At 35.9% G+C, this 27,741-nt stretch overlaps 1 long non-coding RNA gene across 1 annotated transcript; it reads right to left on the reverse strand.

Annotated features, from left to right (window-relative positions):
- Positions 1-789: 789 nt before the first annotated feature.
- LOC110743168 lies at positions 790-27,741 on the reverse strand. The gene is made up of 4 exons (XR_002521776.2): positions 26,887-27,741; positions 18,765-18,804; positions 5,854-15,947; positions 790-1,672 (listed from the first exon to the last, which is right to left on the reverse strand). It is a non-coding gene; the product is annotated as an uncharacterized LOC110743168 (long non-coding RNA).

Below are 27,741 nucleotides of genomic sequence, written 5' to 3' on the forward strand. Positions count from 1 at the left end.
ATGAGAATAGTTTGAACCCGGGAGGCTGAGGTTGCAGTAGGCCGAGATCGCACCATTGCACTCCAGCCTGGGTGACAGAGTGAGATTCTGTCTCAAAAAAAAAAAAAAACAAAAAAAAAACCACAGACAAGTTTTTCTATTTTTGAAAAATAATTGGAGACAGAATAGTTTAAAAATATCTTTTCATATGAAGGAATAACAAAGATGCACAAAATAAAATAAAAAATAATGTAACAACCACCACTTTATGTTTTGCCCAGCATAAGAAATAAAAACATTAGCAGTAGGGTTGATGTCCCTAAGGACACCTCCTTGATCACATTCCTCTCCTGTCCCCCATGAGAGGTAGGCTTTACACACACACACACACACACACACACACAGAGAACACACTTCATGCATTCATGTATCTATGTAAACATATTGAATTATATATTCATCATCCTATACAGTATTACCCTTTTGGTATTCCTCCTGTTATGGAAGATTTTGAACACTACACAAAAGTTGATAGAATAATGAGCCCATCATACATATTTAACAATTATCAACTCATGGCCAATCTTCCTTCAGTTTTACCTCTAATCTACCAATCCCACCCTTGTATTATGTGGAAGCAGATGCCAGATATCATACCATTTCATCTGTAAATGACTGCGAATGTATCTTTAAAAATTAAGGATGCTTTTAAACACATCTACAGTACCATGATCATACTTGAAAAGATTAACAATAATTCTTGTTGTCAGCAGATATCGTGTTAAAATTTCCAGTTGTCTTATACCTCTATTTTTTTTTTTTTTTTTGCAGTTTGTTTCTTGGAATCAAGATCCAAATCAGGTCCACATAGTGTGACTGGCTTCATATTCTTTCATTTATTTTTATAATGGTATTTTCATCCTTTTTATTAGTTTTTAAGAATTGTTTATATAGTATATATATTTCCCTGCTACGTTGTTAAAAAGACTATTGTAGTATTTGCCTTTACATTTTAAGGTTTTATATTTATAGAAGTTATTTTAAAAATTTTGATAACTTAATTTGCCCTTTTGAGATGTAGGAAATTAAAAAACTAATTGTAGAGTTGATGTCCCCAAGGACCCCTCCATGATCACATCACCCTCCACTCCCCCATGAGAGGTAAGCTTTACACACACACACACACACACACACATACATACACAAACACACACACAGAGAGAACATATTTCATGCATTCATGTATTTATGTAAACATATTGTTTTGAATTGTGTATTCATTGCCCTGAACAGAAAGACCTTTCTTATGCCATATCAGATATTCATCTATGCTTTATATTAATACTTAAATCGTTTTACTCTTACATTTAACTCTTTAAATATCTAGAGCTTAAAATTGTATGTTATAAATTAGTGCTCCAACAGAATTGTTTCCTAAATAGCTTCTTTGCAGGGACACCTTCAATTTTCAGATGAGGAAACTGAATCTCAGAGACTTTCTTTTACACAGCCGAAGAAAGCCTAGAATTTAAATCTTCTACATCTTAAGCCAAGCTTATTACTTTTATCTCCTCCCCATTTTCTTTCCAAACCATAAGGAAATGGTTGTGAATCCAGATGATCATCTGAAGAATTTTGAAGCTACAGTGATCTCAAAAACCACTTCTTGATGGTGAATCTCAAATATTCCTGCCTGAAAGCAAAGACTTTTTTAGAATAAGCATACAGTTTTTATCCGAAGAAACCAAAGGAATATTACTATGTTCTAGATCAGTGTTCATAACAGAGCCAAATATAATACACACACTTTTTTTCTTGTAAACTCTATTTTAGTCTTCAGTAAAACAGAGCAAAAGTCTCTCAAAAATCTGGTTAATAATAACTACAATAGTCTTTGCTTATACATAGTTTCTCTTTTCAGGGTTTCAGTTACCCAAGGTCAACCATGGTCTGAAAATAGGTGAGTACAGTACAGTAAGATATTTTGAGATAGATCACATTCTTGTGATTTTAATTACAGTTGTATTAGTCTGTTGCCATGCTGCTCACAAAGACATACCTGAGACTGGGTAATTTATAAACGAAAGAGGTTTAATTGACTTGCAGTTTCACATGGCTGGGGAGGCCTCACAATTATGGCGAAAGGCCAAGGAAGAGCAAAGTCATGTCTTACATGGCGGCAGGCAAGAGAGCTTGTGCAGGAGAACTCTGCTTTATAAAACCATCAGATCTCCTGAGACTTATTCACTATCACAAGAACAGCATGGGAAAGAGCCGCTCCCATGTTTCAATTACCTCCCACTGGTCCTTCCCACAATGTGTGGGAATTATGGGAGCTACAATTCAAGATGAAATTTCAGTGGGGACACAGACAAACCATGTCAACAACATATTGTTATAATTGTTTTATTTTATCATTAGTTATTGTTGTTAATGTCTTACTGTGCCTAATTTATAAATTAAACTTTATCATAGGTATGAACAGTAAAAACCATAGTATACATAAAGTTCAGTGTTATCCACCATTTCAGCATCAATTGAGGGTCTTGAAACATTTCCCCCTAAATAAATAGGGACTACTGTAACCCTAATTCAGTGCTTATAATGTGCCAAGTACCATTCAGCAGGCTTTACATGCACTAATTCACCAAAGCCTCTTAGCAACTCTGTGATGTAACTTTTTTGTTTTAAATCTGCAATTTTATGCATGAGGCAACTGAGGCATAGAGGAAAAGTAACCTACACACTGTTTATAAACAGATTGCAGTCAGTAGAGCTAGGATTTGAGCTTTGTTTTATAGTTTGTACAATGTGCCTTTTATAATACTTGCAATATGTGGCCACAAGGCAGTGGTCACAGGTGCTAATCTGGCAGAAACAGATTTTGGGGAAATCTTGAGACTTCTGCTCCTGGCAGATGTATTTCATGGTGCCATGACAAGGGGACATATTCTGATTTCAAACGCTATGTCCTAATGCCTGATGATCTATACACATATGCCACTCTTTTATAGTTAAACATAAAAAAAATTCAAGGACATCATACGACAACCTCTATAGAAAGCAGATCTCTAAAGAAACCAACCAGAATTTAGAAATCATTAGCTACAAAGTAGATGAATAATGAGAGCAAAAGTGAAGGAAAGGGAGAAGCGAGTGAGATCTAGTGACACATAAAGCTGACAGTTTTCTTGTGACCCTAAGGGACAAAGCTTATTATAGGCAATGAACTATATTGGTTTACAGTTTGAATTTTATTTTGATCAAAAGCAGATATTTTCTCAGGCAATCCTCAGCCACAGCCTTCTTGGCTGCAAAACCAAATGGCTGGCTACTCATGTACTGTTGAACGTCTGAGTGTCTGAGTATGTTTAGACAACTGAGTGCAACTGCAAAAATGTCACAAGTCAGCCTTTTTTTGCTCCTGTATCAGCAGAAGAAATAAGCTTACATAATAAGACCGTGAGATCGATAGGAAGAACCCAAGTTACATTGCCTCAGCCCGAAGCCCCATTTTGCATCATTCCTCTACTGAGCTGGTAAACTAAAAAATAAAAACAAAAACAGAGAGGATTACTTATCAAAAGGTGGGATAAAGCAGTTGTTCTTTGTGTAATGCTTTTTAGAACTTTCTAATCGTGGATGCCAGGTGGCACCCACTGAATTTCAAGCTTGGACTAAGTTGCGTATTTCAGAAGGGTCTCTCTCTTCCCTTCAAAGCCTGTGGCTGAATAATGTGGGGAGGCTCTGGCTGCCAATAGCCACAGAAACTGTGATCCATCAATTTCCAACCTGCCATTTCATACCGAAGTAGCAAAGCAGTTTCAACACTGGTTCCTCCGTGAACTTGCAGAAATATGCAGTTGCTTATAGCCAGATGTAAGGTGAAGGGGTGGGAAGTGGGAGGGATAGGGCATCAGATAGCATCTTATTCTTCTTAAAGGAGTGTTCTGGGAAACTCGAGGAAGCCACTTAACTTTTCTGGGTCTTGGCTCTTTACATTCAAAACAAGACAGTTTAATGAAAATTAGTTCATTTCTATTCTCACTGATGTAGAATAATCAAAGGAATAAAAAAGTAAATTTCCTAGTACGTAATGTCAAGCCTTTGTGTTCTGAGTTTGTTGCCCAAAGAGAAAGAAACAGCTTTATGTGTATTTTAAAATCCTTCTTGAATATATCCCCACTTAGATCTTTGTTAGGAGGTAATTGGTTCTGCCTAAGGTGTCAGAGTTGAGGTCGGTGGAAAAGGATACATTCTAATGCTTGGATATGAAGGTGTTGGTTGGGTCATGACTCAACCCTAGGGAAGAGCTGGATTCCCAGAGGCTGAGAAGGTAGAAAAGTAGTGAGACTCCAAAGTGACACAAATTAGTACTCTGCCTTCACATGGCCTCAAGATGTAGCAGGACCTCTGGTGAGGCAACATGTGGAGTTGTGGGACTGAACCTTAAGGGCTGCTGCCTTGATGACCAAAGCAAGCACCACAGGGGCAAGGACTTACCAAAGAGGGTGAGGATGTTGAGAGCAGCGGAAAGGTTCAACTTTGAATGCAACACATGGCCAGCAAAGAGCTCAAAAGGGAATGTATTAATCAGGGTTCCCCAGAGAAGCAGAACCAATGCAGAGAGATTTATTTTAAGGAATTAGCTCACACGATTGTGGGGGGCTGGTAAGTTTGAAATTTGGAGAGCAGGCCCACTGCCTGGAAATTTATGGAAGAGTTGGTATTGCAATCTTGAGTCTGCAACCTGCAGACTGGAAACTCAGGCAGAATTTCTATGTTGCAGTCTGAAGGCAGAATTGCTTCTTCTTTGGGAAACCTCAGATTTTGCTCTTAAGGCCTTCAATTAGATGAGGCCTCTCCATATTCTGAGGAGTAATCTGTTAAAATGCTGATATCTAAAAACTATCTTCCCAGCAACATCTAGACTGGTGCTTGGCTGAACAACTGGACACTATAGCCTAGCCGAAGTGACAAGTTAAACATCCCAGTGACCTTGATAGCAAGACAGAAGACCACTCCCAGAGTTCTCTACACGGTGTATGACCCTGGATTTTTACAGCGTTCAAGGAAAGGCCCATCTTTCCAAATGAGGAAGAACAGATTTTCAACAATCCTAAGAGGTGAGGGCCTAACAAGATTTGATTTGACTCAGAGAAGTTAAGAAACATTATTTATTCTTATGTTCAAGGGTCATGGAGAAAATTCAAACCACTGTACATATAAAAGCAGACTAAAAGATCTTCAAAGTAATTTCAATCTGTAACATGCAATGATTTCATGATATGATGCTACTCTGACAAGCCTTATCTGAGACATTGTGGCAGGTTGCCCTGTTTTCTATAGAAGTATTTTCTGGCTAAACTGGAATTGCATATCCTATCTTTTAAAATAGTTGTTCATTTTTTTTTTTTTTTCATGTACAAACCATTCTAAATAGAAACTGGTGAATGCCAATTTTAAATTTTTATTGGCAACTATTTAATTAATATAAGGTAGATATATTTAATTTTGTCAGGACCTACAACCTGAAAACATTCCAGATTCCATAGAAATTATTGTATATAACAATGAACATTTATTCATAACACAAACCTTTTCAGGAACAAACTCAGTAGTGCCTTGTCTATATTATAACAAGCGTTTTGGTAAATAATTCTATGGTAATAATCACCTTTATATTAATCTGTAGAAGAAAAATTAAAGCACAGACTTCTAACACAAAAAAATTATGTTCAGAGTTTACCAGAAAGTAAGAAAACAAAAATTGCAATAAAAGCAAACAAAAATATTTTTGCTAAGTCCAGCCCATCGTTCACATTAGACATATAAGCAGCATAATCACTGGCAAGAAAAATAACATCTATTTACCTGTAGTAAGATGTTGGTGAACAAATGGATTATATCAAAGTGTATTTTAGAAAGGTCTTCTGTGATCACCACAATTTAGCTATTAAGTTCACAGATCCATGGTTACTATGTTGCTAGAACAAAATAGAAAAGGGCCATTTTTCTCTTCTCTGGAAAGAAACAGTCTTATTCTAGGAAACCAGTGGCTTACCAATTCACTATTCTCCCTAACTCAGATGTTAAATTTTTCAAACAACAAACAAATGAACCCTATACACCCATCCTCTCATACCCACACTCACCCACCCACACACAATCTAACTACCATCTTTTCCTTTGCAAAGGCATTAAAGGCCAGAAATGCTAATACACTTTACAACATAATCAGAGAGGAGATATGAGCTTCAGTTTATTACTCTAATAAGGGACACAATAGCAGGTGAAGAAGGGATGGAGCTATTCAGTCTTTATTTTGATCATCACTTATTTGGACTCTCGTCTTTAGTTCAGTGCAAACAAACTTTTAAAAAAGACAGGCTAAAAGCGGTGGAAGAGTGCACATGTATATACCCTTTCTCACTTCCAAACCCTTAAGGAAATGGCAGAAATGGTTTTATTTATTTGTTTCTCAAGAATAAATCTATATCAGTGCTAGAAAATGAGAAAGAATGCTCAGAAAATGAAATTTTCTAGGAAGATAAATAGAAACCAAATGAAATCAGGTTGATGAAGAAACGAGGTTAGAGAAAACCTCAGGCTAAAACACGGGTAAGAGAAAATTTTACAGTGTTGAAGGAATTTCAGTGATTATCCGAGCTCAGAGTCAACACATTCTTGAAATAGCTAGGCCAGTTGGGCACCTTATTTCTTTCTCCCTTTCCACTTAGGCTGAGTGGTGGGGATTAGCAGTGTTTGCCCCTGGATAAAATCAGAAAAACCCTCTCTGGAGGGTGAATAATCTGCCATGGGAGGCTGAGGTCCCCTCAGAGAATTATCCTGCCCTGGAGAAGCTCAGCAGAGACTTCCCTGGAACTCCACCACAGATACAGAGGGGAAAAAAAAGGGAACATATGATCAATAAAGCCAATGGGCTACACCCCAGATTAAAGCCCTCTTGATTTTGGTAACTGGACGGGGGAGGTCACTAGCCTGCCTGACTTCTTCCTGCTCAGAATGGAACTTGGCAGTCAGAGTGCCCTGCCGACTTTACATAGCACACAATTAGGTCTTGCTTTGGAGAAGGGACTACTTGGGGAAGAAAAGCAACACAATTCAGAGGAGACCCTATCCAGGTGGATAAGGTCAACAAATCTTTGTCATGTCCAATTAAGAAAAAGTAAAAGAACAGCAACAACAAAATGTGAAAAGACAAAATTACCAGCATAAGAAATGAGTAAGGACGACTATTTTACATAAAAAATTTGAAAATCTAGATGAAAGGATTTCTAAAAAACACAAATGATTGTGTTTGACTGAAGCAGAAATAGAAAACCTGAATAGATCAGTAACCACCGAGGAGCCTAGAAGATAGCCAAAGATCAATCTCAGAAAGGCACTGGTCCCAGATGGTTTTATAGGTGAGTTTTCCAATCTGTGGGAATTTTTCTGGGAGGAAATTGGAAAGACATCCACAAAAGACACCCTGTGGAACTTAACTGGAAGATATTTAAGCTCATCCAGAAGAAAAACATGTGAGAATTTCAGGAAAAGTTAAAAAAAGAGAACAACCACATATTAAAACATATATCAAGTTATCATAGCTGTAACAGTATAGCACTGTCATAAGTGTAGAGATAGGTAAGTAGAAAATAAGATCTGGAAGCAGATGAATTATGTATGAGAATTTAATTTATAAGAAAGGTAGATTTTCAAATTGCTGGATAAATATTAGTCACTTATATAAATAAGACAATTGGCTGTTTAGAGTAAAATAGCTTCCAATTTACAATATGAACATACACAAATAATTCTAGATGGTTTTAAAAGCTGGACATTTAGAAAATGTATCAACTTATTTACAAATTAGAGAATACATTATAAACTTGGTATAGTAAAAAACTTCCTAAACATTACAGAACATCTAGAAACCGTAAGGAAAAAGACTAATAGTGTTGACTACCTAAACAATTAAAACTTCATATGATAAAACACCATGAACAAAGTTAAAACTTGGAAATATTTGCAAAATATATGACAGATCAACAAATTATTCCTACAAATTGATTTTTAAAAAAGAGAGTAAAAACTTCAAGAGAAAAAAAGAACATATTAATATATGAATAGACAATTCAAAGAAGAAAAAATATATATGACCAATGAATGTATAAAGAAATGCCCATTCTCACTAATTATCATGAAACACAAATTATAACAAAAGAAAGTTCAGCTATATATTTTTAACCCTTTAGACTGGCAAAAATGAAAAAGGATTGCTGATATCCAAGACTGGCAAAGTTGTGTGGAAATGTGCACTTTCATACACTATTGGCAGAAATGAAATGTTCACAGCCTTTTCTGGAGTATCCTTTTGTAACATTTTTGTTTCTTTGATGTATAAAAATATCCTCATATGGCCGTGAAGGAATATGTACAAATAATTTCATCATCACGGTATTTTTAATAGTGAAAAATGGAAATGATAAATATCCACCAATGAAGGAATAAATTATGAAACATCTATGATATGGAATGCTTTGCAGAACTTTATGAGTGATCTACAGATACTGACATGAAACCGTCTTCAATACAGATCTGTAAATTTCTAATAAGCAAAGTTCTATTTAATCTCTACACTGTGATCCCAATTATGTTAAAAAAAATCCCCAATTGTATATTTTTATATGGATGTGTGTATTTAAATACATAGAAAAAAAAATCCAGAATACATATCAAACTGTTAATGGCAATTTGGGGAAAGCAAGTTGAATTTTTGTAGAAGGAGGATGTTGAAAGAGGATTTTGTTTTTTCCTCTAGACATGTATTTTAAGTACTGTTTTTAAAGCAATGTATTGTTGAATAATGAGTATATATTTGTACCTTAATTCAAGTTCCAGAACAATATATATAAACCACAGTCCTAATAAGGTAAAAAATGATAGTCCAGGTGTTGTGTGAAAGAGAACTTCGACTTTTTCATCCATATGATCTGTATTACTAGATTTTAACAATAAAAATGCATTCATGTATTATTTGTATACCTCTAAAAATAAATTCATTAAAAGTATATAACTCTTAATATATATGACATTTTAAGCATCAAAACAAAAACAAATTGCAGAACGACACCTAAACTAATATCCCCCAAAGAAAAATTTGGTCTGGAAGTTTATACACAAGATACAAGGAAAATGTATTCATCTACTATTAATATAATTCTCAAAAAGAAAACAATAGTAAAAGGAAAAGCATAGTTCGTATGAATTCAGAGCCTACGGTTTAGCCACACGATTACAGCAGAAAAAATCAGGAGCGTCATACAGTCTCCTGCCCTCAATAATCAGTGAGAAATCAGAGCACTGAGGCTTTTACAAGGTGACTCTGCTCCCTGGTCACAGCCGATGGGCACGAAATTGGGCACCTGAGTCAAGCTGAGACAATTACCTGGTGAACTGGGAGCAAGGGAGAATCCATTACCGGATGTGCCAGGTCTGAATCTTCCCGTGAGTCCCAGACCTGTGGGCGTCCATCTTCCCTTGCCCTGTGGACCCAGGAGCAGAGAAGGCGCTCTCTAGGCAGGGGAACAACCACACATCAAGGGACAGAGAGCGACTGACCTGAGACTTCTAGGAAAAAAGAAGGACTTCCCATTTTCCCAAATCTTTCCATTCCTAGTTCCCACAGTTCCTGGTCCCCAACTGCATTTCTCCTCATGGGTGGAGGCCTTCTTCAACTTAGTGTAAATTTATCTTCCTTGCTGCTAGTTGCAACCAAAAGGCAAAGTCAGCATTTCCCCAGCTGACCATGAGGTTACATTCCAGTAAATTGGGTCTGTCAGATTTTACGGTCCCTGTGCTATTAAATGGACCATGATAGGACAGTTACAATCTGTGTGTCTGGTATTTGACACTACTTCAAAGTTAAAATTATGGAAATCAGAGGTATTTAATAACAAAGAAGTCCTCGTGTAAGGCATTTTCTCTCCGTAAATTCTCTTTCACAAGTTAGTTGTTTTAGGGTTGTGTTCCTACAACATTTCTCAATTACTGTGTTTTAGACATAGGCTAGGTCTAGTGAGGGCTAATTAGTCTAAAACATCCTTAGTCAATTTTGAATGCTTATAGAGATCACCTGATAAAATCAGTAAAAAAAAATGGACATAAACAAATTTAACACTACTTCAGTCATTATTTTTGAGGGCATGGAGTATGACTTCGCAACTCCAAGTATTAGATTTATTGTGGACAAGACTAAAAAACAAAAATGACTGAAGCAGGAAGTATATGGTTACATTGTAGAGACCATCATGAATCTACCATCTACAAAGCAAGTTTTAAAAATAATTGATACGGGAAGAAGTAACAAATGAAGGCAACAAAACTAAATTGATATTCTGATCCAAATTTTGTTTTTAAAACTTATAAATAAAACAACATACAAAAATGATTAAAACAAAGATTAGCAGTTCTCATCTCAGGTTTAATTATTCTTTTGCTGTATTTTAACAATTTGTTTTACAGAAAGCATTTTTACTTTTATAATCAGAAATTGGTTATAAAAATTAATGCAAAATTTTAAAAATATGATTTCTAAGGGGATTTCTGCATCCCTTCTCAATGGAATTAATGTGTAACTTTCACACAACTACAGACATGTTTTTATTTATGAGTTATGATTTAAATATTGAAAGTTATCTGTTTTATATTCTGTTAGATGTCTTGTTACCATGGGAACATTCAGGTTAATAGTAATGTTACTGAAAAATAATCTGTACTTAATCCACATTTAAGATTCATTTTTAAAGAAGACTGACATAGTATTTCAAATATTCCAGCACACTTTTTGATTCTATAGAACACAAAGTATTATTATTAAAATTGAGTAATTATTGGTATTTTATTTTCCAAAAGCTGTAGCATACCAAGTGAATGTTTAATACTTAAGTGGCCAACAGTATTTTGTATGTTTATATTTCCAGTGTAATTGTGTGTTTCAGAAGAAACCAAATCGTTTCTCTGTATTTAATTCAGATTAAGGTGTTTTCAAAAAATAAAGAGAAAAAAATCATTTTTCTGAATTATTTAATTCAAATCAATGTAATTTAGAAAGTAATTAGAAAAATATTTGAGGGAAAACCATATTGTTTTGGGAACCAGATGTATTTTGCTGTTGTTTAGTGGAAGGAAAAAAGATTGTATCATGTACTAGATTGACTATGTCCTCTCTAAAATGATGGGGACAACATGCTAAAGCATACAGTAGGTGCTCAGTAAAGGTTGGATAGTGAGCAACCTGAAACACCTGTAGGTTGTGCCCATCATCCCATTCAGTTTCTCATTCCTTTCTCTGTGTTCATTGTCTTTTCTGCCTGGAATACCTTCTTCCTTCCTGTTGCCCCTTCTCCAATGCACCACCCCATCTCTCCAATCCCCAGGCCATGTCCCTTCCCACAGGAAGCTTTCTCCTTCTGGAGTTTTCCTCCTGTAAAAGCTTTTGCTTACCTTTTCCCTGATGCTTAGTTGGTGTGATAATTTTTATTATTATTATTTTTAACTTACGTTCAGGGGCACAGACACAAGATGTGCAGGCTTGTTACACAGGTAAACGTGTCATGAGGGTTGTTTGTACAGATTATTTTGTGGTGTGATAATTTTAATACGGGTATTTCGAAGCTTCAGGGGACTGTGGTTACAAAGGGGAACCCATTATGAGATTCCTGTCCCATGATGCCCAGAGATGTCTACAGAGCATCTCACATGGGCTCCAGGTACATGACATTTTGATGGGGCTGTTTTGACAGTCATTTTCATACCATGATTTTGAGGCAGCCACTAAGATGCAGCTGTTTTGACTTCAGAGACTTGGAAATGGTCACTTTGGCATAGCATTTCCCAAGGCAGGGACATTTTGATGATACATTTGAAGACGGCCGTATCCCAGTTTTTTTCTTTTTCTTTTAACAATTTTTATTACCAGGTAATGGGAAAATGAACTCCTTTGTCCCACTTTTGGGAAAAACTCAACATGTTATTTTTACTTTCACTGATAGAGTAGTAGTTTAAGAGGGAAGGGGCTTAGAGATGAGAGGAGAACTAGGCTGGAGGTTTGGCAGAAGCACAATCATGAAATCAACTTACCACACTCACTCATCTCAGAAAAGGCCATCAATCATTCCAAGCAATACATCTGCTCATGTCCGAGAGTTCACTTGCATCTTCAATGAGACACTTCGAGTTTTCTCATCTGTCCCTTAAAGACACTGGGAAAGTGACTATTTGGTCAACCTGTATGATCCCTTGTTCTTAAATCTGGACTGTATAATAAGGCTCAATTAGATTTCTGACATTTCTCTCTCACCTCAACAATATGCTTAAACTATGATTACTATTTTGAATCTTTATTTTTAAATAAAGTAGTATTATTTTCTTAGAAGTTAACTGAATTCTATCAAATTATGAGAGATTTTTATTTTCAGTTTACGAAAGTAATACAGACCTATAGACATTTAAACCATGCTCAATGAAGTGAAAAACACAAATCTCTCATAATCATGGTGTGCCTAGAAAGCAGAGAAAGGTTCAGGGATGTCATATGCATTGCTTGAGAAAACAACAACTAGCAAAGCAATGCTTACACACTTTTGACAAGGCTATCAAAGCGTCCCCTGCACTGAAATAACCTTTAAGCTGCATCAACACATCCAGCATCATGAACAGTTCCCATAGAGTATCTTCTAGGTTACACTTATTTTCTTGATCCACTCCATCCATACCCTGATTCCTCCCAACATCTCTCCCTCTTTGTCACTATCCTTGGGCTTCCGAAATTTCCAGAGAATGTGTCAGGGCCACCGTTGTTCCAACTGAAAATGGTATCCATTCTGAGATGTGTGGATTTCAGGGCTCCCGATCCCATCACTCTTAAGGAGCAAGGCTAGATTCACTCTCCCAGACTCTAGATCACCTGTTGCCACCTAACAGACCTAAGAAGCACCCCACACTCCCCTCTTCACGGATTCTACCTGTCTCATGAAGCCCTTTGGAAAAACAACTCCTTCTGCTTCTGCCTGCTGCTCCTCTCTCCTTAAAGCTCAAGCAGTTCAGACCATTATTACAGCAGGAGGCAGGCTCTGGGGCATGCTGCCTGGGTTTACATCCTGGCTATGACACTTGGGGGTGTATGATCTTAGTGAAATTATGTAAGCTCTCTTTGCTTCTGTTTCCTTATCTGCAAAATGGAAATGAGAGTTACAATGCCTACTCCAGGCAACAGAGAATCTGTCTCAGTGCACCAAGTGTTGGGATGAGCTGTTGTGAAGAATGAAGTATTAATTAAGAACACACAAAATATTTAGATCAGTGTCCATATTTGGGCAAACACTTGACAAATGTCAATTGTTATTTAAAAAGAGAAGAAAGAAAAAGAAAAACACTAGTGCCCAGAGACAAGACTTCAGGTTGTCTCAGTTCTCACCTGCCCCATTTGTTGTACACTTGTGCACAACACTTTATCCTCGGAGGCTATCTCATACAAACTCTTATATAACCAGACTTCAGTTCATATCCAGGTCTCATGCTCTCTTTCACCTAGCTAGGACCATCCTACATTATTCAGTTTCTTTTTCCTTCTTTCCTGCAAATTGCTGAGGCCATGCATCTCTCTTTCCCACTCATGTTTTCTCAGCACCAGGATGGCAACAGACACACAGATTTTTAATAAGTGAATGAATGAAGGAATGGATGGATGATGGCGGTGTTTATATTGAAACCCTGAGTGCTGTCTCAAAATACTTTCATTCAAGACGGCTTGGTTCCTGAATTATATTTAAATGAATTTCATTTTATGAAATTGTACTGAATCTAGAGTAAAATTAAAATAGAACATACAAGAGAATCTTCTTTTAAGTGGGAAATTGGAAGTAAAAATATAAGGAAGTTAAAGAATAAAAATGCACACACTTTCCACAGAAAGACTGAACACCAAATGAATAACTTTTTCCCTCTTTAGTGTTTTGTTTCAGCATCGTTATCCCACCATTTAGAGGATATGATGACTTATGGTCTTAAAATGAAGCAGTATATCATTAAAGCCATATTTTCTTCTAATTAAATTCAATACCATCCGGGGGAAGAATAGCTTATTCAACACAATACATAGAAATGCTTTTCCATGTCATAAAGAGCTCAAATAAAGGGTTCATGTTTTACTGTGAATCAAGGAAAAGCACACTCTGGTTTTACAGGCTTCTTTTGGCCAAACATTTTCTCTTAAATGAGCAGTTTGGGCTTCATTTTGCCAGTGAAGAAGAAGCCTAAAACTGTGATTAATTTACCATGGCTCAGATAAAACAGTATCAGAGAGATGAAATCAGTTTCCACCAAAAAAAAAAAAAAAAAGTGATAGTAACCACAATTTCTTTAACTACTGTCACTGAAGCCTTCCTAAGCAAAAACAAGCAACTAAAGTACAACAAAAACTTATCACCAAAAAACCCCCCGAAACAACAACAACAAAAAAAACAAAACCTGAGACACATTTAAATGATCGATGGTAAACTTCACCATGTTCCAGGGGGCTCTGCAATTTATTCGGCAAACCTTTAGGAAACCTCTGGAATGTATCAAGCATTGATCTAAGCCTTGGAAATGTAAAGATGAAGAGAACACACAGGTGCTGCTTTCAAGTGAATCAAAGTCTAATAATTTTGGCACATTTCTTCTAGAAATGTGCTCCAATAAGAAGCCTAAAGGGAAACACCTGTATGCACATGTACACACAGCTCTGTTTATTCACTTAGAGACACATATTTGTTGGCTGCTGATTTAGTGAAAAGGAATCTAGCGAGGAAAAGTGCGTAAATAATTTATATATTTTTCTCCAGAAAGCTTTTATCCTGAATTCGTATTTGAGAGTGACAAACTTTACCATTAGTGGAGTAGTAGTAACAGTAGCAATAATTGAAACAATAGTTAACAAGAGAAGTCAACAAGAAGTCTTATTGACTAAACTATTCTTAAAAATTTCAAAGCTATATTTAAAACAAGCTCAGTTTTAAGATGATCAAGACATGGAGAGGAAAGCGTTTATGTAAATACATACAAAGGGAGGATCCAAAGTCAACAAAAGTCACGCGTCGTGCCCACATCTTGGTTGGTTTCTAATACCATTCTTGAATGAAATGAACCAGAATGTGAATAAATAGTTGATTCTAAGGCTGGGGCAGGAAATATACAAGATGAGCTTGGAGCATCTTTTAGTGTCAGGAAGTAAAGAAGTGCTCCAAAACCAAAACGATGGGAGTGTGTCAAAGGGAAAGGAGAAGTCAACCTGAAGAAACACCCAATGGCCAAAACTAGAACAATTTGAGCATCAAGACAGATAGTGTAGTAATGGATTGTAATCCAAAGTATAAAACAAATATTCATGAGTTCTTCTGATATAAATAGCTGAATAAATAAACAAATGTGGAAAAGAGACAAATATACAGAATTCTGGGTAACTTATGTTCATAGTTCCTACTTACGGAAGTGAGTATAGCTCTCTACCTACTTCTTAAGTGTGGGTTTTGCATAGCGACTTCCTTCCAAAGAGTATTACAGGCAAAGTGGGAAAAAGAGTAACTTTCCAATTGAGAAACCTGGAAAACATTATGTTGGCCACATGATCAAGGTTAACAGATGATGATGGTTATTAATAGTAACAGGTCATGTTGACAGTATGAATACTTGATGTTCTGTGAAGAGAATGGCACGTTACCTCTGTTGTCTTCCTTCCAAATAACCAGAACCCCATTCCAATCATGAGAAAAACATCTCACAATCCCACATTGAGGAGCAGTCAACCAAATACCTAACACTCTTCAAAACTGCCAAAGCCTTCAAAAATAAGGAAAATCGGAGAAATTGTCACAGCCAAGAGGAGCACAAGGAGACATAATGTCTAAATGTAATATGCCATCCTGGAACAGAAAAAGAACATTAGATTAAAATTAAGCAAATCTGAGTAGAGTTCAAATTGTAATTAATAACAATGTATCAATGTATCAATGTTTGTTATTTAGTTATGACAAATGAGCCATGGTAATGTTAGATGCTAACATAGAAAATTGGGTACAGGGTATATGGAAATTCATTTCTTTGCAAATTTTCTATGAATCTAAAACTGTACCAAAATTAAGAATTTATTAAAAAAATCTAAAAACAGTAAGAGTTGATACAGTTATTTCAATAAATGACAATAGGTATGTAAATGTTAAACAAAATTAATACTCCATTTTGATTCTATTTACTATCTTACTACTGGATTGTGTAATGTGCTTCAGTTTAGTGTAAATCCCAAATATTGTGAAGTCTAAACGATAATATAATACTAACGATAAAAGTTCTTGAGGTAGTGTCTCATGTCTTTTCACCCAACTCTCTGCTTACCCCACTCACTTAACTAATTTCAGGGACTTTAGGCATTTTGAAAAGTTTTTTTAACCATATGGCTATTAAAGATGTTGTATATTGTTGTTTAAAATATACTTTCTGATGTGAATAATTCTTCTATTATAATATTTTCCCCATTGTTAAATGTGGTTGGTTGTTACTTTGTGGTACAGAAACAATGTTAGATTTTAAAACTTCCCTGTCTATACAATGTAGTCACATTTTATGCAAATTTCAAATAGTGAAAAGTAAACATATTAATAAAGTCTCAATGTATGCACCAAAGTTTAAATAATCTTAATTCCTCAAATTAAACATTGATGAAACATGTTTAAAAGCTGACGGATCCAGTACATTTTAAACTGTTTACACTATTACCACGTGGTGGCGCCATGTCAGCTGGTGAATGTAAAGCCTTGGCAAACCTTGGATTCCTCCTAAATTGCCTTGAGGAACTCTTTGACCTCGTCAGAAAAGCAGTCTGTGTCCTGACTCTATCCTCCATTTTACGGGAGAGACAACTGAAGTCCACAGAGTGAAATTATTCCCCCACTTCCACACAGTCTGTTACTGAGCCAGGAATAGAGTGTACTTTCTATCACTTGGCTCTGTTCTCTCTTTCTGTCTCTCTCGCTTTCTCTATGTGTGTGTATAGATATATATACACTATATATACACGATATATGGTATATACATACCATACATATATAGTATATACTTATATATACTGTATATTTATGTAATATATAAGTATATATTTACTTCATATATGATATATAAATAATATAAATATCATAAATATATAATAGTTACCTCTAATATATAAAAATATATATTTATGTAACACACAAATTATAATATATAATATAGATACATAAGTATATAAACAAAAGAGGTACATATACATTCATATATTTAATTTCCACAACAACAAATTTTATGGAGTAAAATGTACCTCTTAATGTCACTTTAAAGTTCATGCATATACATATCCAAAATATATTTATAAAATCTTGACTAAGCACAATTTTTCTTCTTTAGGTCCCTGTAAGTTTCCATGCTGTGATTTTTGCTCAGCAAAATTTTTGTTGATGCAACAAAATTTAGGAGCCATTAGAAAAATGAGTTAGAATTACACAGGTTAACTTGGAGGTATTTTCCCAAAGTATTGTTAAATGAAAATATAAAAAGCAAAAAAAAAAATTGTGTTAGCATAATTGCATGTTTATAAACCAAATTAAAATATCCTGCAGAGTATGTATATAAATGTACAAGTCTGTACAGAAGCATTTGAAGGCAGCAAAAGTATGGAATAATTAATGTAAAGTTTATAATGTGAGTTATCTTTGTAGGGGGAACAGGGAAGCCACATGAGGGGAAAAGTAGGAGAGACTAAGGAGAAAACCACATAAAAAGTGGAAAAACACTGCACACTTACAAAACACCTATATATGATCACATTTATATAAAGTTATATTTATGTAAATATATGTATAAAATATACAAATTTAAATGGTTTTACAGGTACTATAAATAAGGACACAAGAAAAAAGAAAATCTAGAAAAACGATTGATGGTAAAAAATGATAGTTAAGGCAGCATGTACCTAATCTCCTAAAATAAAAACCTTTCCATAAAGCAGTTAAAAATAAGACAAAAAACAATAACCTAATAGAAAAAGCGAGCTAACACCACAGCAGGTAGTTTATATAAAAGAAAAATACAAATGACTTTTACACATCTGTGAAGATGTTTAGTCTTATTCATAATCAGGCACATGAAAACTAAATCTGTATGAAATTTTGTTGCAAATGCATCCTATTGTCAAAAACTTAGTATGTTCTAAAGCCAAGTTTGGCAAAACTGTGAAGCAAGAGGACTCTTCTATACTGCTGATGAGAGCATACATTGGAACAGTTACATTTGAAAGCGACTTGGCAGTATGTAGTAAAAATGAAGAATCCAAACCCTGTGACCCAGCGGGTCCCAGCAGGTCTGCTCATATGTCGATGAAGAGACGTTTACAATGATGTTCATAGTAGCATTGTCACAAAGAGCAAAAATTGGAAATGGCCTAAATGGACTGTCAATAGTGGAATAAATAAATGGTTATATATTCATTCAATGGATTGCTGAGCAGTAGGAAATGAATGAATCTGAGCTGCATACATATCATGAATGAATTATCAAAAAATAATGTCGAGGACAAAAAGCACACTGCAGGATGAATACTTGCAATATGACACTATACAGAATTTAAAAACATGCCAACCACTTATATGCACACACATATACACAAATCTATGTAATTTGGGAGTAAATAAATGTAAGATCTACATAAATACCTGAGAATGATAAATATTAAATTCAAGGTAGCGAATACTTCTGAAATAGAGAGAGAAGTTCAACTAGGGAAGGGTATATGGTGGTTTTCATCTGACCGGTAATGTAATTTTTTTTGACAAACAGTATATCTTATGTTATTTCATATTTATGATGGATTTATTATGTTTATAATTATAACACTATATTAGTTATACTCAAATTTTTGTTAATATTTTATAGTATTTTTAAAAAGATACTCAACCCCCTCATAAGAATAGTCCTTCTTGAAATGACAACAAGAAATTATTTTTCACTGATCAGAATGCTAAAGCTAAACATTGTAATAATAAACTGTTCTGGCCAGAGTTCAGGGGCACGAGCACTTTCAGTAATTGTTGGGGAAGTACATTTGTAGAACTTTTAACTATGGGATGATTTGGCAATGTTTTATCAAAATTAAATGCGTATTTGTGCTTTTTTACCTAACTCACTTAAAAAAATTTTCTCTTTAAATAATCTCCAGCAAGAACACAAAAGTATATATACAAAGCTGTTCATTGCAATGTTGTCTGTGATAGCAAATGACTACAAACATCCTTTGGAAGGGGCAGGTAAGATAAATGTGCTTCATCCGTGCAGGAATGTCATACAGGACACAGAACATTAAAAAAAAATGTGGTACCCACCTGATCAACTGGTATGAAATAGTGCCTAGGGTAAATAGTTAAAAAAAAAAAAAAAGCAAGGTGAAGAACATTCGTTGGGTAGTCTACCTTTCCGTAACATGGGTTACCTGTACAATTAGAACTGGGGCTTGGATAGCGGAGGCCTAAGGGATGAATTTTTAAAAAATATTTCCATTCATGTGTTTTAAATCTTGTATCTCATGTGTGCATTACCATTAAATAAACTTCAAAAGAAGCAAATACATGAATAAATAAAAGATTTAAAATGAAAATAAAAACAAGAGATGCAACTCCCACATTTAATTTCAAAGATAGCATTGGCATTTTAACTTTACTATTTTAATGAAGTCACATGACTTGCTTTATATCCAAGGCCTAAGGCTTCAATTAATTTAGGGGTAATCTATTGACCAAAGGAGAAAAGTCTCATTAAAAAGTAGCATTTGTTGGGAGGTCCTAGGCCCAAAGGAGGGGCTTTCTTACCAAGACAACACACTTCCAGTTTCTTCTCAGAAGGGGATTAGGGACCATGATGAGAAATTTTAATAATTTAGGTGAAGTCTCACTATTAGAGTTTTACAATCAATTAATTAAGCTGTATCCCTGCTTGTCCTAAAAAAATTTCAAACCAACTAACAAATGAGCACAGAATATAACATAATCCAATGAATTAAAAACAAGTGAGAAAAGGAGGCAAATATTCATTATTTTTTATTTCTCCTTGTAGTGCTTGTTAATTTTTGTTTTACATACTTTGAGGCCATGTAAATATTATAGGTACTTATGAATTTAGAATTGTTAAACATTCCCAGTGAATTGAAGCTTTCTTGTTATTAATTCTATTACTGCCTTTTGGCTTAAAGTCTATTATCATTGCTAGTACAGGCTGAGTACCCCTAATCTGAAATGCTCCAAAAACTTAAAGTTTTTTAGCACTGACATGACACTACAAGTAGAAAATTCCATACCCGACCTCATGTGATGGGTCACAGTCAAAATGCAGTGAAAACTTTGCTTCATGCACACAGTTATTAATAACATTGTACAAAATAGTCTTCAGGCTACGTGTATAAAGTGTATATGAAACATAAATAAATTCTGTGTTTAGCTTCGGGTCCCATCCCCAAGATATCTCATTATGTATATATAAATATTCTCCAATCCAAAAAAGTCTGAAATTTGCAACACTTCTGGTCCCCAGCATTTTAGATAAGGGATAATCAACCCGTAGTAGAGTTACACCAATTTTCTTTTTAATTAATTTGTATGATTTTTTCCCATTCTTGCAACTTTTCTGTTTTGTTATGTACAGTAAACTACATATGATTGCTGTCTTTTTTAATATACATTACATTTACATGGTATGTTGTTATTGTTTCTTAATCCATTCTGGAAGTCTGAATTTTTTTTTACATTCAGTCAATTACCTTTATTTATTTATATTTGTATTTACTTTTACCATCTTACTGTATACATTCTATTTGCTCACCTGTTTTACATTTATTTTTTTCTCTCATTTATTGAAGCCCTAGGATAAACCCCTCTTGGTTATAGTGTATCATCCTTTACATATATTTCAAGATTTGATTTACTTATATTTTAAAAATAATTTTGTGTCTACGTACATGAAGAATATTGGTCTCTTTCCTTCCACCCCTTCCCTCCTTCCTTCCTTCCTCCTTCCTTCCTTCCTTCCTTCCTTTTCTTTCTTTCTTTCTTTTCTTTCTTTCCTTTCTTTCTTTCTTTCTTTCTTTTCTTTCTTTCTTTTCTTTCTTTCTTTCTTTCTTTCTTTCTTTCTTTTCTTTTTCTTTCTTTCTTTCTTTTCTTTTCTTTCTTTCCTCTTTCTTTCCTCCTCTTTCTTTCTTTCTCTTTCTTTCTTTTCTTTCTTTCCTCTTTCTTTCCTCTTTTCTTTTCTTTCCTCCCTCCTTCTTCCTTCCTTCCTCTTTCTTCTTTCTTTCTTTCTTTCTTTCTTTCTTTCTTTCTTTTTCTTTCTTTCTTTCTTTCTTTCTTTCTTTCTTTTTCTTTCTCTTTCTTTCTCTCTCCCTCTTTCTTTATCTCTTTCTCACTCTCTTTTCCCTTCCTTTCCCTTGCCCTCCCTTCCCTTCCTTTCCCTTCCCTTTCCTTCTTTCCTCTCTTTCTCTCTCTCTTTCTTTTCTTTCTTCTTTCTTTTTTGAGACAAAGTCTCGCTCTGTCACTTAAGATGGAGTGCAGTGACGTGATCATGACTCACTGCAGCCTCAATCTCAGGGGCTCAAGTGATTCTCCCATGTCAGCCTTGCAAGTAGCTGGGACTAAAGACTCATGCCATCACGCCTGGCCTATTTTTGCATTTTTTGTAGAGATGGGATTTCACCATGTTGCCCAGGCTGGTCTGGGCTCAAGTGATCTGCCTGCCTCGGCTTCCCAAAGTGCTAGGATTGTAGGCATGAGCCACCAGGCCTGGCCTCTTTTTTTCTCTTTTGAGCATAATTGTCAGATTTTGGTATCACTGTTTTGGTAGCCTTATAAAACAAGTTGGGAAGTATTCTCTCTTCCTCTATTTTCTTAAGTAGTTTATGTAAGAGTGTTGTTATTCCTTCCTTAAATGTTTGATAGGATTCAGCAGTAAAACTATCTGGGCCTTTGTGGGAAATTTTCTGGTAAGTAATTAAAAATTTTAATAGATATAAGACAACTCAGATAATATGTTTATAATTATTATAGCCCTATATTTGTTATTATAGTCACATTGTTTGTCACTATTATTTCATAGTATTTTTAAAAGATTCTATTTCATATGGTATCAGTTGGGTAAACTATTTTCATCAAGAAATCTGTCTATTCCATCTGAATTATTGAATTTTTTGGTGTAATTCTGTTTATTATATTCCATTATCATCCTTAACGTATGTAGGGTCTAGAGTAATGATATCATCTCTTTTACTCCCAATATTAACAATTTCTCTTTCTTTTTTCCTTCAACAGTTTGGCTACATGCAGATTTATCAATTTTATTTGTCTTTTTAAAGAACCAAATTTTATCTGTATTAATTTTCTTTATTGTTTCTCTGTTTTCTATTCCATTGATTTTGGCTTTCTATTATTTCCTTAAGAAAGTACTTTTAATCGATTTGTCTTTATATTTAAGGTACATCTCTTTCAGCCCGAGGAAGCTAAAAAGTAATAACAATAAAAATAAATGAATAAATAAAGTACATCTCTTATAGGCCATATATAGTTGAGTCTTGCATTTTTAATTCATTCTTACAGTTTTCATGTTTTATTAGGTATGTGTAGTCCATTTAAATTTAAAGTAGGCCAGATATGGTGGCTCACACTTGTAATACTAGCACTTTGGAAGGCCCAGGCAGGATGATCATTTGAGGCCAGGAGTTCAGGACCAGCCTGGGCATTATAGTGAGACCCCCACCTCTACAAAAACTTACAAATTAGCAGGCATGGTGGCACAATCCTGTAATCCCAGCTTAAAACAAAAAAAAAAGTGATTAATGTTTGGGAAAGGTTCACCATTTTATTATTATTTTTTATTCCCTCTTCTCTTTCTTCTTTGGGATAATTAAATGTTTTTCATCATTCAATGTTAAATTATTTATAGGCTTTTTGGCTCTCTTTGCTTTTAAATAAAAAATGCACAGATTACAATTTATCTTCTAACACATCTTTGAGGTTTCTGTGTAGTTCTGCACACTGCACTAGAGATCCAAGGCCATGACAGATGAAAGAATTGGGCTTGAGACTTGCCTGCTGAGGCAGGTCTATTGCTCGAGCAAAAGCTTCTAACCCATATTTTCTTCAGGTGCCAAGTTAAGAGACTCCTGGGTTCTAGAAGGAGTTGCTGGATGTAGACAATGGTTTGCTGCCATTTCCTGAGGTGGCCCTTCATTTCTATGTGGGACTGTATTACCTCTAAGCTCTCTAGGGGCACAGTTCTCCTGGATGTGTTGGCTTTTGAAGACCCCAGATACTCATCCAAATACGAGTGAGTATAAGACATCAACTTTATAGTATTGACAGTCTAGTAGTTGGTGATTTGAAACCCATACAGAAGAGGAGGTTGCTATATACTCATTATGATTGAGTTGACATGAAACGAGAAGCTGCTGTAGACTCTGCTGGTCCTAAGGTTGAGTGTGTACTCCTTATCTTAAAACAAAGGTAGTTTTTCTGGCTTCTTTTCTGAAAAGACTTCTTAATAGGTGGCATTCCTAGTTGGCACCCTGGGCACTGACAGCATGGCCTGAGAGACTCCCTATGTGGCACTTGGGCAACACTAATGGTATTAAACCAAAATGAATGCTATGGCTCCTTAGCTCCCATGGCATTCTCAGGGATGGATATTGTGCTGATCAGGGTTTAATACCAGATGACAACATGAGAAGCCATTTACTTATAGGAAAGACAAAAGACAGTTTCATATACTTTTCCATACCAGTATGGAAGGGTATAGTCTCGTGTGATGGTCTTTTCCAGCACCAGGCACCAGTAGATCATTTCCAAAATGATTGTCAAGAGCTTGGAATAGCTTTGAAGTTGAGATTGTTAGATGAAGAATCAGTAAACGTCCTTGGTGACCTGAAGTGTACCACAACCTGGACTTATAGGTAAGTCAAATTATGACCCCAACAGCTCAGGAAGCAACCTACATATGTCTAGGCAAGGAGCAAAGTAGAAGGATAGATCAGAGTAATATTCATTCTGTTCTCATTACTAGAGGCTGAGACGTTGCTTGGCAGGAGGTTCTGGGCACCACTATATCTCAGTCTAAACATAACTTTAAAAAGGACCACCCCCTTGAATTTTGCCTCTTACCCAATGATAGTCTGGATAAATATGGAAGTTTGGGAATCAGGATCCTGCTCCATAGCCAGATAACCTCTTCTGGCTCATAGAGCCAGCATAGGAATGAGGACGATCTGAACTAAGGTGAATCAAGATGTGCACCTGGATCAATATTATGGTAGCCTAGTCAAGGTAACAAAGCTGAATGCTAGCCAGAGAAACTGAGCCCATAATGAAAACCCAATGATTAAACTCAACTGTGCAAAGAATGAAGTAAGGATAAAATTGGAGGAGTAAGTGGCAAGATTACTCTCCAACAACATCAAATGGAGAATGAGAAACAGGATGAGTCTTGGGTTGAATAATAGCAGATGAGAACCAAGACTTTGAATGACAAATGTTAGGGGCTCCCTTCTCATGTGGCCTTTTGTGCATATGTGGCAAAGGAGGAACAGTGAAGTGGGATAAGGCCACCAAATCGGCTTGCTAGAGCCATACAGGAATGAACACCTTCCCTTACCACTTCACTGAAAATGGTCTTTAAGGTAGCCAGTAATGTCTTAATCTTGTTTTAAGAGTCAGTTTAAATTTTGTCTTACTGGAGAAACTCGGTTCTGTTTTATTTTGTTTTCTTCAGTTCAAGTAGCTTTTCTCCCTCTCTAGTAGAGTCTACTTGTCTCTCAATATCCATTCTCTCCTTCTTTCTTACTATGTTACCTTGAATTTTTCACTGGTCACTCTGGCACTAATTTAAAAGGTTATACGCCGGGTGCAGTGGCTCATGGCTGTAATCCCAGCACTTTGGGAGGCTTAAGCGGGTGGATCATCTGAGGTCAGGAGTTCGAGACCAGTCTGACCAACATGGTGAAACCCTGTTTCTACTAAAAATACAAAAATTAGCTGGGCGTGGTGGCGTGCGCCTGTAGTCCCAGCTATTCGGGAGGCTGAGACAGGAGAATTGTTTGAACCCAGGAGGAGGAGATTGCAGTGAGCCGAGATCGTGTCACTGCACTCCAGCCTGGGTGACAGAGAGAGACTCTGTCTCAAAAAAAAAAAAAAAAAGTAAAATAAAATAAAATAAAAGGTTACATTGTCTGATTTCCCAGTGGCTATGTGTGGCCATGTTATTAAGTTTTGGCCTATGAGACTTAAGCAGAAGTAGGAGTTATCTCCTTGGAAGAAAGTGGCACTCATTTCTTCTCACTTCCTCCTTCATGCTGTTTGGAATGCAAGTGTATTGGCTAGAGTGCAGCAGCCATCTTGGATCTTAAAATCACCCTGACAATGGAAGCCATGCATGGCAGAGATACAAGATAGAAGGAGTTTGCAACCTTGACATCAGTGTTATGCCATACTAACTGGAGGGGCTCACCTTTTGACTTATTTTATGTGAAAGAGAAATAAAACTCTATCTTATGTAAGCTGATATTTTTGAAATGTTTGTTATATACAGCCCAGTTGATTCCTTTTATGTCTCCCTTTGAATTCTCATAGGAAATTTAGTTGGCTTAGTGCATCAAGGTACAATAATCACCCTTTATCCATGGTTCCACTTTCTGTGGTTTCAGTTATCTGTGGTCAACCATGGTCAAAAATATCAAATGAAAAATTTTAGAAATAATTCGTCAGTTTTAAGTTGCTTGCCATTCTGAGTAGTATGATGAAATCTTGTGCAGTCCTGCTTCATCCCATCTGGCACATGAATCATCCTTTTTTTCAGCATTTCCACACGGTAGATGCTGCCTGCCCATCAGTCATTTAGTAGCTAACTGGATAATTGGATCAACTGTTGTGGCATCACAGGGCTTGTGTTCAAGACACCTTTTTTTAACTTCATAATGGCCTCAAAGCACTAGAGTAGTGAAGCTGGCAATTTAGGACAAAGAGAAGCTGTCAAGTACTTCCTTTACGTAAAAAGATCAAAGTCCTTGACTTAATATGGAAAGAAAAAAATATTGTATGCTTAGTTTTCATACCATAGATTTGTCTTTACCATAAATCTGGATCTATGGTAAGGACAAATCCTCTGTCTGTGAAATTGTGAAGAAGGAAAAAGACGTTTGTGCTAGTTTTATTTTGCATCTAAAACTGCAAAAGTTATGGCCACGGTGTATAAGTGCTCAATTATGATGGAGAAGGCATTAAAGATGTGGGTGGAAGACATGAATGCAACATGTTCCAATTCACAGCAATGTGTTGTGCCAGAAAGCATTGAGCCTGTAGGAAGACTTCAGCAAGAGATCCCAAGAAACGAGTGACATCAGTCATTTAGTGCAAGTGGGGGGTGGTTATACAGATTCCGGAATATGTTTGGGCTGAAAAATATAAAAATTACTGGAGAGGCTGAGTCTGCCAGTGAAGAAACTACTGTCATGTAAATAGAGTACAATAAGATATTTTGGGAAAGACCAAATTCACGTAACTTTTATTACAGTATGTAGTTATAAATATTCTATTTATTATTAGTTATTGTTGTTAATCTCTTGCTGTGCCTAATTTGTAAATTATGCATGTAGTTCCAGCCACTTGGGAGGCTAAGAGCAGACAATCACTTGAACCCAGGGTTAGAGACCAGCCTGGGCAAAATAGCAACACTCTGTGTCTAAAACAAATAAGTAAATAAACCTCATCATAGGTATGCATATATAGGAAAAAGCAGTATATATAGGGTGCTTACTATCTGTGTCTGGGGTATCCGCTGGGAGTCCTGTAAGTTATCCCCTGCAGATAAGGGAGGACCACTGTACTTAATTCAATGTAGACATATTTTTTTAGTACTCTCATCTCCCACTAGCTTGTGAGTTCCAAGGAAGGCAAAATTAGAAGTTATGCATTTTTGTATTCATGGTGCATAGCATAGTAGCTGGCAGATAGTGGTATTTAGTAAATGTTTGTTTAATGACTGAATGAATGCTAATCTGGTAGCAGTATGCAACATAGGTGGGCAGAGAGGCTGGCTGTGGCCAAGTACGCAGTTTTCACCAAAATATATTTCCTTTTCCTATTGGGCACAAAACTAGACTGCATTTCCCATCCTCTCTTACAGTTAGGGGCAGCCATATGACTGACTTCTTGCCAATAAAGTGTGGCAGGATCCATGTATGCCGCCTTCAGGCTCTGGCCCTGAAAACCTCCTGCACAATTGTCCACACACTTTCTTGTTTCTCATCTGTCAGCCAGAGGCAGATGATACAGTGGGGAACTCTGAGGCTCCAGGGGTTGAGGCCATAGATATATAAAGTCTAGGTCCCTGAAGGACAACACAGACAATTTTTGACCCTGCACTACCCCAACTCATACCTTGTATGAAATTATGATGTAATTGTGAAATAAAGCCTTATCATATTATACTTCTGAGATTCAGGAGTTGTTTTTCAACAGCTAGCCTATCTTACCTCCAGAAGGATGATGGAAGACTACCACAGGAATTTGGATATGAAATAATACAATTCTAAACTCAGAAGGAAACCCTGGAAATAAAAAGATGAGAAAGAGGTCAGGAGTTCGAGACAAGTCTGGCCAACATGGTGAA

The sequence above is a fragment of the Papio anubis genome, chromosome 6, assembly GCF_008728515.1.
Source record: "Papio anubis isolate 15944 chromosome 6, Panubis1.0, whole genome shotgun sequence".
Lineage (NCBI taxonomy): Eukaryota > Metazoa > Chordata > Mammalia > Primates > Cercopithecidae > Papio > Papio anubis.